The sequence below is a fragment of the Macaca mulatta genome, chromosome 3, assembly GCF_049350105.2.
Source record: "Macaca mulatta isolate MMU2019108-1 chromosome 3, T2T-MMU8v2.0, whole genome shotgun sequence".
Lineage (NCBI taxonomy): Eukaryota > Metazoa > Chordata > Mammalia > Primates > Cercopithecidae > Macaca > Macaca mulatta.
In genome coordinates, this window is record NC_133408.1 from 33,516,638 (window position 1) to 33,529,661 (window position 13,024).

Here is a 13,024-nt window from a genome sequence, read left to right on the forward strand (position 1 = left end):
TTGAAGATGAATAGTTTTCCATAGGGGTTTTATGAGAGCAGATTATTTCCTTTATGTTTTAAATTTATTTGAAATTTGTTAATGCATACTTGAATAACTTTAAAAATTAACTAGAAATTAACGTTATTTCTTATGTTTTTAATTGGCTATTTGAGATAACCATAAATTCTGGAACTATTTGAATTTTATATTTAAATATAGAATCTAAATAGTACTGATATGCAGTTTATAATTTATATTATTACTCTGAAGTTTCTTGATAGGGATTTTATGTTATTATAATGTATAATAGTGGCATCTTAAGTTGAAAGCCAGAGAAATTTGAAGTCTAGGCCCCAATCTTATGTGTCATTTTTAATGCAGTTATAAACATTTTAATATCATAGTTTACATTAAAAAGTTATTTGGCAGACTTTCTGATATTATTGTTTTGATTAGTATTTAGTCAGTTGCCTACATTTTCAGTTGGGAAAATTCAAACGTAATTGCTTTGTATGTTTCTGTCTGCTAATTCTTGTATAATGGTGATTAAAATACAATAGTAGAACTTTTAGATATTAACAGTAGTAAATAGAAAATAAGTGATTTAAAAAGTTTACTGATCCTCAAATTCATTTTTACCCCATGTAGACTCTATGCTTTCTCTCATTTTCCTTGAATCTCTACTTCATTAAAAAATTTTGTTGATCTTCAGTAGTTTATTTCATACAAGTGTGTTTTATTTATTACACATGCTCCTTTCTTCTCCACTAGAGATTCTGATATATACCTCCAGGAGGGCATGTTTCATGTTTCTCAACATGAAAATCATTTATTACATCTGCCTTTAATAAAGAAATGATATTCTGAAAAGCAAATTAGTCAGGTGTTTTTAAAAATTGTAAGTAGAATAAAATGGGAGGGGAGAGATAGGTCAAAAAACTTTATACAAATATACAGTACATTTGTGTATCTACATATTCAAATTATATGCATATATGCATATTTATTCTTAGTACAGTTGCCAACTTATTGTAACTATTTACACTGAAATTTTTGTTGTTGCTATTATTATATTGCAAGGGTCAGAAATTCTTTTTTTCTTTGGACAGGGTCTCATTCTGTCACCCAGGCTGGAGTATAGTGTGAAGGTCATGGCTCACTACAGCCTCGACCTCCTAGTTTCAAGCAATCCTCTGGCTTCAGCCTCCAGGGTAGCTAGGGCTACAGGCACACACCACCACGCCTGCTAATTTTGTAATTTTTGGAGAGACAGCATTTCACTATATTACCCAGGCTGGTCTCCAACTCTTGGTCTCAAGTGATCTGCCCGTCTCAGCCTCCCAAAGTGCTGGGATTATAGGCGTGAGCCATTGAGCTGGCTGGGAAATATTTTTGTAAATGACCAGATAGTAAATATTTTAGGTTTTGTGGGCCATACAGTCTCTTTTGCATCTACTCAGCTTTGTCACCAAAGCAAGAAAGCAGCAGTAGATAATGCATAAACAAGTCAATGTGCATGTGTGCTAATACAACCTTATTTATGGGCACTCACATTTGAATTTGTTGTAACTTTCATGTCACCAAATATTATAATTTTGATTTTCTCCCAACCATTTAAACATGTAAAACACATTCTTAGCTTGTCAACCAGACCTGACCACAGGACATTGTTTCCCACTCCTGTGTGCTTTGAAAGAGATGTTAAAGACAGATTAATTCAGGTTTCTCATTTCACAGTCGAGGAAAGTGAAATGCAGAATAAAATGGAGTTATTTTTGTAAAGTCACACAACTTGGAGTATGTGGTAAAAATGCAAATTCTTATCCATAGGCTGGAGGTGAAGCCCAAGATTAGCAATTCTACTAAGCTCTCACGTGATGCCCATGGGTACGCAGACCACCTTCTATAAGGAAGTTATAGAACCTTAGAAGCCTGTTTGTAGGGCAGTAATCTTTCTAGAACCCATGGGATCCTGAGCTGACTGCCTCAACAAAATCATTATTTTTCTCTAAATTGTGTCAGTATTTTTCTGGTGTGATCTGTGATTAATTTTTCTTGACTTACTAAAATCAGATGCCCTCAAGGAATTTTAATTTATTGTACCACAATCTCTTTAAACAAGGATCATGTGAAAGAACATGAAATTTGGAACTAAAAGACCCAGTTTCATGTCCTGGTGGCATGTTATCTTGTGCCAAGTCACTTAACCTCTATGAACCTGTTTCCTCATTTCTAAATGCAGTTAATACCTGTAATACTATCTCACTCTATCGTGAAGCTCGAAGAAGGTAATATGAATGTTGATTTGGTCACGTAGAAAGCAATATTAATTAGGTTAGAATAATCCTCTGTGTTTTCTTCCGTGTTCATTTTCTCTTTAATTCTTTTAGATAATTTCCAGATATAAGACTTCTCCATGTGTGGTTCATGAACTACCATATGAGAATTCTCTGGGTTACCCACTTAAAGAGTGCCAATATATCTACCAAATCAGAATTTCTGGGGATGGCCCCAGGAAATTACATTCTGAAAATTCTGCTGTTCCCAGTCATTTTTTTTTTACATCCATTTTTAAAATCATTCTTGAGAATTCCTGGTATAAAGACTTGTTAGACACCCTACTTTATTTTGCTTGTGTAGTCCGATTCATTTTCAACAGCTTTCCTAACATTTGCATACATGAGTTGCTGACTGAATATCTTGTTTTTTCATTAAAAATTAATCAACATAGTTGTGCCTCTTATTTCTAGAGTACGTAGTAATATTTTGATAGATATAATGCATAGAGATCATATCCAAGTAATTAGTGTATTGATATCTCACACAGTTATTTCTTTGTGCTGGGAACACTCAGTATCCTCCTAGCTGTTTGAAACTATATATAATTGTTAACTATAGTCATTCTACATGATGTAGAACACTAGAACTTATTTCTCCTATCTAACTATAATTTTGCATTCTTTTTAAATGTGTGTTTTTTATTGGTTCATGACTACATAACTAATGATATATTTGCCTTTTATTTTGCCTTCTGCCACTAGCGTTCAGGGATTTTAACGTTTTACCTACAGTGTTGTGTCTTAACTGGCTCTGTGGCCATAGAAGCCACTGTCTTCGTAGCATCAAGTGGGTCAATTGTTTCGTGCTTGGAATTCTGCTGGCCCAAAAGGGTCTTCTTTCTTATTACAGATGAATAAACAGAGAGCTAGTGAACTTCTGATAGGGTCTTATTTATGTTACTCAAATGTTTACATAATAACTTGTGCCAAAAATATAGTGCTCATGCTTTTCAGTTGTCACCCAGAAATGTCCTGTGGCTTCTAGTTGTGTGCCTGAGATCATTTAATCTCTTTTAACTTCACTTTCTTCATATATAAAATGAAGAAAAGAATAGGAAATATAAAACAACACTGGACTTGCCATGAAGTGATAGCTAAATATAAACTATTATCATATGATTAATATTGTTGTTGTTCACAAATCCATGTTTTTCCAGAAATGAGGAAAGAGAAGGAAGGAGGTTTTCATGTAGGATTTTTGGGATGAGAATGGGGGTTTAGATTATCAGAAAAAAAAGGGTTAAATCTTTCTAAGATGTATAGGGATTGTAGCTTTTTATGACTAAGTTTTAAGGCTCTCTGTTCTTGACTTGAGTCAGCAAAACTAGTGGTTTTTTTGTTCATTTTGATTACAAACTAAATTCTTTATATACCATAAAATCAATAATGAAAACACTGAAAATTGCAAGACAAACTTGTCTCAGCAGCTTGCCCAGCATGAAAAAGCATTTGAAATCAAAGAATGTTGCAGTAACAGGAGATCATTTCTTTCAACTCCTTCCATTTAAACATGAGAAAACTGAGGCTCAGAGATGAGAGGTAAATAACTTGCTCAGAGTCACAAGAGATTTTTGAGAGAGGCTAGAGGTACTTGAGTCAGCTGTTCACGTGCAAGGCACTATGCCTGCCTCTGGACTGTCTGTTTTAATCTCCTTGCTCTCAATTTCACAGGCATTGTAACTGTAATGGAAATATGTTTCAGAGAGAATGCTGGACAACCTACAATGACTATTTATAACTTCCCCATGTGTCTTTGGCATTTTTAACATTTTTGCTGCTTCTATAATTTGAAACCTAACAAGATTTTCAGTACTACTTCTCAGCTTACCTCTCTGTTGAGGTTACTGCTAGAGTCATTATCTTCCTACATCTTTGGAAATAAAGTACTATATTATGTACCTGCTAGTGAATTTTGAATCACAATAGAGTTACTTAGTCTATTTCTCAGATCCTCAATTTGTTAATTTTTCAAACAGGTACAAAAATTAATACTAATCTTTCTGTTTTAGATATATTCAGTTTTTTGCTGATACCATTCATTTTGGCAATTTTTATTTTTAATTAACTGAAGTCTATTAAATCTATTTTCTCTCATTAAAAAACTAAGAAATGAATATTTTAGATATAGAAAACTAAAAAATATTAAAATAGAGACAATAGAAATCACGCAGAGAAATACAGATAGAGAACACAATTTAATCAGCATCACTGCAAACTACATTTGTGTTGGTTAATATCTTACCCAATAAATATGTGTGTGTGTGGGGGGGTGTGTGTACAAATATATGCATGTGTTTACAGTGTATTATATATATGCTATATCACGGATGAAATATTATATAAATATGGGCTGTATATATAGAAATAGATATTCATGTGGTTAGTGTGTATGGTTTTCATTATCTTCTTATTGTATTTCATTTTACATAATACATGTTTTCTGATGTTATCTTTAGTTTTCAGAAACATAATTTCTTTTTTTTTTTATTATTATTATACTTTAAGTTCTAGGGTACATGTGCATAACGTGCAGGTTTGTTACATATGTATACTTGTGCCATGTTGGTGTGCTGCACCCATCAATTCGTCAGCACCCATCAACTCGTCATTTACATCAGGTATAACTCCCAATGCAATCCCTCCCCCCTCCCCCCTCCCCATGATAGGCCCCGGTGTGTGATGTTCCCCTTCCTGAGTCCAAGTGATCTCATTGTTCAGTTCCCACCTATGAGTGAGAACATGCGGTGTTTGGTTTTCTGTTCTTGTGATAGTTTGCTAAGAATGATGGTTTCCAGCTGCATCCATGTCCCTACAAAGGACACAAACTCATCCTTTTTGATGGCTGCATAGTATTCCATGGTGTATATGTGCCACATTTTCTTAATCCAATCTGTCACTGATGGACATTTGGGTTGGTTCCAAGTCTTTGCTATTGTGAATAGTGCCGCAATAAACATACGTGTGCATGTGTCTTTATAGCAGCATAATTTATAATCCTTTGGGTATATACCCAGTAATGGGATGGCTGGGTCATATGGTACATCTAGTTCTAGATCCTTGAGGAATCGCCATACTGTTTTCCATAATGGTTGAACTAGTTTACAATCCCACCAACAGTGTAAAAGTGTTCCTATTTCTCCACATCCTCTCCAGCACCTGTTGTTTCCTGACTTTTTAATGATCGCCATTCTAACTGGTGTGAGATGGTATCTCATTGTGGTTTTGATTTGCATTTCTCTGATGGCCAGTGATGATGAGCATTTTTTCATGTGTCTGTTGGCTGTATGAATGTCTTCTTTTGAGAAATGTCTGTTCATATCCTTTGCCCACTTTTTGATGGGGTTGTTTGTTTTTTTCTTGTAAATTTGTTTGAGTTCTTTGTAGGTTCTGGATATTAGCCCTTTGTCAGATGAGTAGATTGCAAAAATTTTCTCCCATTCTGTAGGTTGCCTGTTCACTCTGATGGTAGTTTCTTTTGCTGTGCAGAAACTCTTTAGTTTAATGAGAACCCATTTGTCAATTTTGGCTTTTGCTGCCATTGCTTTTGGTGTTTTAGACATGAAGTCTTTGCCCATGCCTATGTCCTGAATGGTACTACCTAGGTTTTCCTCTAGGATTTTTATGGTATTAGGTCTAACATTTAAGTCTCTAATCCATCTTCATAATTTCTTAAATGCTGTATAGTCCCCATCTTAGAAATACATGATAATTTATTTTTCCAGTCTCTAATTTCCATGGATTTAATTGAATCCTAAATATTCTGTATTGAAATGTTGCAATATACATTGATGTTAGTAGTCAATGAGTATAAAGGTAAAAATGATATGGTAATTTTACTTTAATTAAAATTTAGTGATTTTTTTAAGGAGACTAAGCATATGTTAATACATTTATGACCTCTCTGAACATTTTTAGAAAATGTCGGTTTATATCCCTCACCTGGTGTTCAACTATAGTATTCTTTTTCTTTTTTCTCATTTACAGTTTTGTATATCTGTATTAGTTCCTTTCCTACCTTATATTGAAAACACTTCCATAGTTCATTTTTTGTCTTTTGTCTAGTTTATAGTGTTTCTTTATGTACAGATGTTTTAAATGTATGTGCTATGAAACCTATTGGCTTCATGGTTTCTTTGTTTTTATGCTGAAAAATTATTCTTCAATCTGAGATCATATATATATTAACTGTATCCTTCTTCTAGTTTGTATAATTTTACTTTTACATGGACTACTTTAATATAACTAGAATCAAATAATTATCCTAACATTTTTTATTTAAAAATCCATCACCTTTGACTGCTTTTAATTGCCATAATTATTCTAGCTAAAATGGTGTATTTCTGGGTGTCCCCATTCTATTTCATTAAACTGTCTATCAATTTTTGGTTCTGTTTCACAGGCCTCTTTTTAATTGGTTTATTATGTAAACATAATTTTAATCATGGTCCTATTATCTTCAAAATATCATTTATTTTTCTTATACACTTTCTGCCTCTCCTTAGTTATAGTATTGAGACGTTATTTTAGAATTGCACTGCAGATATACATTAATTTGAGCAGAACTTACTTCATGATATTAATGCTTATATTCAATCATGATGTATTTCAGTACTGTATTTTTAAAAATTTCTTTTTTCATTTTTTCCTTTTTTCTCTTTTCCTCTTCTTTCTGTTTTCTTTTCCTTCTTTTCTCTCTCTCCTCCCCAATCTTTCCACATCTTTTTTTAAAAAAACTAGTTAATTTGCAAATCATAGGAACCTAGTTTAAACCAGCTTAAACCCACTCACCCTTCAAAAAATAGGAATTTATTATATCATATAACTGAAAAATTTTGAATTAAATACTACTACATTTATTTATACCACTGCACGTATTAAGCCTAGCATCCATTAGCTATTCTTCCTGGTGCTGTCGCTGCCCCTAACCCCCATGAACAGGGCCCAGTGTGTGTTGTTCTCCCCCATGTGTCCATGTGATCTCAGCGTTTAGCTCCCACTTAAAAGTGAGAACATGTGGCATTTGGTTTTCTGTTTCTGTGTTAATTTGCTAAGGATAATGGCCTTTAGCTCCATTCATGTCCCTGCGAAGGCTATGATCTCATTCATTTTTAAGGCTGCATAGTATTCCATGGTGTATGTGTACCACATTTTCTTTATCCAGTCTATCACTGATGGGCGTTTAGGTTGATTCAATGTCTTTGCAACTGTGAATCGTGCTGCAGTGAACATGTGTTTTTTTAAGAGAATGATTTATATCCCTTTGGGTATATACCCAGTAATTGGATTGCTAAGCTGAATAGTTGTTCTGTTTTTTAGCTCTTTGAGGAATTGCCACACTGTCTTCCACAATGGTTGAACTAATTTATGTTCCCACTGATAGCATGTAAGTGTTCCTTTTTCTCCACAACCTTGTCAGTGTCTGTTATTTTTTGACTTTTTAAGAGCCATTCTGAATGGTGTGAGATGATATCTCATTCGGTTTTGATTGACATTTATCTACTCATCAGCGATGTTGAGGTTTTATTTTCATGTAATTGTTAGCCACATGTATGTCTTCTTTTGAAAAGTGCTCATGTCATTTGCCCACTTTTTAATGGAGTTATTAGTTTTTATTCTTGTAAATTTGTTTAAGTTCCTTATAGATTCTGGATATTAAACCTTTGTCAGATGCATAGTTTGCAGAAATTTTCTCCCATTCTGTAGGTTGTTTAGTCTGTTGATAGTTACTTTTGCTGTGCAGAAGCTCTTTAGTTTAATTAGATCCCACTTGTTAATTTTTGTTTTAGTTGCAGTTGCCTTTGGTGTTTTTGTCATGAAATCTTGGCCTGTGTCTGTGTTCTGAATGGCATTGCCTAAGTTGTCTTTCAGGGTTTTTGTAGTGTTGGGTTTTACATTTTATGTTTTTAATCCCACTTCAGTTAATTTTTGTATATGATGTAAGGAAGGAGTCCAGTTTCAATCTTCTTTATAAGGCTAATCAGTTATCCCAGCACCACTTATTCAATAGGGAATCCTTTCCCATCGTTTTTGGCAGGTTTGTTGAAGATCAGATAGTTGTAGGTGTGCAGCATTATGTCTGGGTTCTCTACTCTGTTCCATTGGTTTATGTGTCTGTTTTTGTACTAGGATCATGCTGTTTTGGTTACTGTAGCCCTGTAGTATAGTTTGAAGTCAGGTAGTGTGATGCCTCCAGCTTTGTTCTTTGTGCTTAGGATTGCCTTGGCTATTTGGGCCCTTTTTTGGTTCCATGTGAATATTAAAATAGTTTTTTTCTTGTTCTGTGAGTAATCTCAGTGGTAGTTTAATAGTAATAGCATTGAATCTATAAATTGCTTTGGGCAGTATTATCATTTTAATGATACTGATTCTTTCTATCCATAAGCGTGGTATGTTTCTCTATTTTTTGTGTGTGTCATCTCTGATTTATCTGAGCAGTGTTTTGTTGTTCTCCTAGTAGAGATCTTTCACTACCCTAGTTAGATGTATTCCTAGGTATTTTATTCTTTTTGTGGCAATTGTGAATGAGAGTTAATTCCTGATTTGGCTCAAGGCTTGACTTTGTTGGTGTATAGGAATACTAGTGATTTTTGCATATTGATTATGTATCCTGAGACTTTGCTGAAGTTCTTCTTTATCAATCTAAGAGGCATTTGGGCAGAGACTATACGGTTTTCTAGAGATAGGATCATGTTGTCTGCAAACAGCAGTAGTTCGACTTCCTCTCTCCCTATTTGGATGCCTTTTATTTCTTTCAAATCTTGCCCGATTGCCTGGGTCAGGACTTCCAATACTATGTTGAATAGGAATGGTGAGAAAGGGTATCCTTTTCTTGGCTGTTTTCAAGGGGAATGCTTTCAGCTTTTATCCATTTAGTATGATGTTGGCTGTGGGTTTGTCATATATGGCTCTTATTATCTTGAGGCATGTTCCTTCAATACATAGTTTATTGAGAGTTTTTAGCATGGAGCAATGTTGAATTTTATTGAAGGCCTTTTCTGCATCTATTGAGATAATCACGTGGTTTTTGTCTTTAGTTCTGTTTATGTGATGAGTCACATTTATTGATTTGTGTATGTTGAACCAACCTTGCATCCCAGAGATGAAGCCTACTTGATCATGGTGGATAAGCTTGTTGATGTGCTACTGGATTCGGTTTGCCAGTATTTGTTGAGGATTTTTGCTTTGATACTCATCAAGGATATTGGCCTGAAGTTTTTTGTGTTGTTGTTAAATCTCTGCCAGATTTTGGTATCAGGATGATGATGGCCTCATAGAATGAGTTAGGGAGGAGTCCCTCCTCCTCATTTTTTCAGGAATAGTTTCAGTAGGAATGGTACCAGCTCTTCTTTGTACATCTAGTAGAATTCATCTGTGAATGCATCTGGTCCCAGGCTTTTCCCAGGTTTTTTTCTTTTTTTGGTTGGTAGGCTGTTTATTACTTCCTAAATTTCAGAGCTCATCATTGGTATGTTCAGGGATACCAGTTCTTCCTGACGTCTGTCTTGGGAGCATGTATTTGTCCAGGAATTTATCAATTTCTTTTAGGTTTTCTGGTTAATATGCATAGAAGTGTCTATAATATTCTCTGATGATTGTGTTTCTGTGGGTTAAGTAGTAATATCACCCTTATTGTTACTGGTTCTGTTTATGTGACTCTTCTTTTCTTCTTTATTAGTCTAGCCAGCAGGCTATTTATTGTATTAATTTTTTCCAGAAAACCATCTCCTTGATTCATTGATCTCTTGAATAGTATTTCATTTCTCAGTCTCCTTCAGTTCAGCTCTGATTTTGGTTATTTGTTGTCTTCTGCTAGTTTGTAATTTGTTTGCTCGTGGTTCCCTAGTTATTTTAGTTGTGATGTTAGATTGTTAACTTGAGATCTTTCTAACTTTTTGATGTGGTCATTTAGTGTTATCAATTTCTCTCTTATCACTGCCCTAGCTGTATCCCAAAGATTCTGGTATGTTGCATCTTTTTTCTCATTAGTTTCAAATAATTTCTTGAAACGTTAATTTTACCCAGAATTCACCTAGGAGTAGGTTATTCTATTTCATGTAATTATATCATTTTGAGTGAATTTCTTAGCCTTAATTTCTAATTTGATTACACTGTGGTATGAGAGACTTTTTGTTATGATTTCATTTCTTTTGCTTTGCTGAGGAGTGTTTTACTTTCAATTGTGTGTCTGATTTTAGAGTATTTGCCATGTGGCCTTGAGAAAAATGTATATTCTATTGTTTTATGTGGAGCTATCAGGTCCATTTGATCCAGTGCTGAGTTCTGGTACTGGATATCTTTATTAATTTTCTGTCTCAGTAATATATCTCATATTGTCAGTGGATTGTTGAAGTCCCCATTATTATTGTGTGGGATTCTAAGTCCCTTGGAAGGTCTCTGAGAAAGAGCATGCTTTACAAACCTGGGTGCTCCTGTGTTGGGTACATACATATTTAGGGCAGGTAGATTTTCTTGTTGAATGGAACCCTCTATGATTATGTAATGTCTTTGTCTTTTCTGATCTTTGTTGATTTAAAATCTATTTTGTCAGAAACTAGAATTGCAACCCCTGTGTTTTTTTCTGTTTTATATTTGCTTGGTAGATTCTTTTCCACCCCTTTATTTTGAGCCCATGTTTGTCACTGTATGTGAGATGGGTTTTTTGAAGACAGCATACAAATGGGTCTTGGTACTTTATCCAGTTTGCCACCCTGTGTCTTTTAATTGAGGCATTTAACCCATTGACATGTAAGGTTAGTATGGATATATGTGGATTCGACCCTGTCATCATGATATTAGCTCGTTACTTTGCAGACTTGTTTATGTGGTTGTTTTATAGTGTCAGCAGTCTGTGTACTTCAGTATATTTTTGTAATGACTGGTAATGATCTTTCCTTTCCCTATCTAGTGCTTTATTCCAGAGCTCTTGTAAGGCAGGTCTGGTGGTAACAAATTCCCTCAGCATTTGCTTGTCTGAAAAAGATCTTATATCTCTTTTGCTTATGAAGCTTAGTTTGCCCAGATATGAAATTCTAGCCTGGAATTTCTTTTCTTTAAGAATCTTGAATAGTGGCTCCCAATCTCTTCTGGCTTGTAGGGTTTCCGCTGAAAGGTCTTCTGTTAGTCTGATGGCTCCCCTTTGTAGATGACCTGGTTTTTCTCTCTTGCTGCCTTTAACATTTTTCTTTCACTTCAACCTTGTAGAATCTGATGATTTTGTGTCTTGGGGATGATCTTCTTTTAAAGTATCTTACTGGGGTTCTTTGCATTTCCTGAATTTGAACGTTGCCCTCTCTAGGTAGGTTGGGGAAATTCTTCTGGATGATATCCTAAAATATATTTTCCAATTTTGTTCTATTCTCCCCATCTCTTTCAGGTACACCAATGAGTCATAGATTTATTTGGTATCTTTACATGATCCCATATTTCTCTGAGATTCTTCCTTTTCATTCTTTTCTCTCTACTCTTGTCTACCTGTCTTATTTCAGAAAGGCAGTCTTCTAGCCCTGAGATTCTTTCCTTTGCTTGGTCTATTCTGCTGTTAATACCTGTGATTGCATTATGAAATTCAATCACAAGTAGTGTGTTTTTCAGTTCTAGCCAGTCAGTTACATTATCATCTATATTGGCTATTTTGTCTGTCAGCACCCGCAACATTTTATCATGATATTTAGCTTCCTACTTTTCAAATCTTAATGCTACATTAGAATATTAAAAAATAATACATAGTGTGATAGCAGACACTTTTTATACTTTTTAATTTTAATGGAAATATGCACTAGTGTTTTATCATTAGTATGATTATTCCAATTGGCATAAAATAAAAAAGCATTCTGTTATTTTATTAAGTTATACTTCTATTCTAACTTATATTTAAAATAGTATAAATTAATTTTTTGTTCTTATGCTCTGTATTTTTGTGATTTGGGAATTTTGCCTTTAGATTGTTGTATGGGTCGGAATGACATATCTAATTTATCTGGGTGTGTGTGTGTGTGTGTGTGTGTGTATTTGTCCTATCTTTATGTTTGACATTAGGATTATTCTAGCTTTTAAGAATTATTTGTTGAACTTTATATTTTTCTATTATTTGAAAAAGTTTTGGATCTTTAAGTTTCTAAAAATTAATTTTATTGATGTTGAGTATAAATACAATAAAATGTACACACATTTAAATGTACTTTGATTATTTTTTGTTGTTGATGCTGAGATAGGTTCTTCTTCTGTTGCCCAGGCTGGAGTGCAGTGGTGCTACCATGGCTCACTGAGCCTTGATCTTCTGGGTTCAGGCAATCCTCCTACCTCAGCCTCCTGAGTAGGTAGGACCACAGGTGTGTACTACCAGACCTGGTTTATTTTTCACTTTTTTTTTTTTTTTTTTTTGTAGAGACATCGTCTTACTACCTTGCTTAGACTGGTCTTGAACTCCTAGCCTCCAGCAATCCTCCTGCCTTGACCTCTCAGAGTTCTGGAATTACAGATGTGAGCCACTGCACCAGGCCTAATGAGTTTTGGAAAAAAAAAAAAAAATAGGTGCATCATACTTCTTATGGTATATAACAACCATAAAGTCAAGATATAAAACATTTCCTGCACCCTTAAAATTTAGCTTTTTGCAATTAATCCCTTCCACACCTCTGGTTCTATATAACCCATACCTTCTTTATGACACTATATTAAATATTTCTTTTGTAGAATTTCATATA

The 13,024-nt window shown here is 34.3% G+C and overlaps 1 protein-coding gene across 2 annotated transcripts in view; it reads left to right on the forward strand.

The window, feature by feature from the left end:
• LIPI (lipase I) overlaps positions 1-13,024 on the forward strand; it is a 103,581-nt gene that overhangs the window by 803 nt on the left and 89,754 nt on the right. The gene's annotated exons all lie outside the window — the stretch shown is intronic.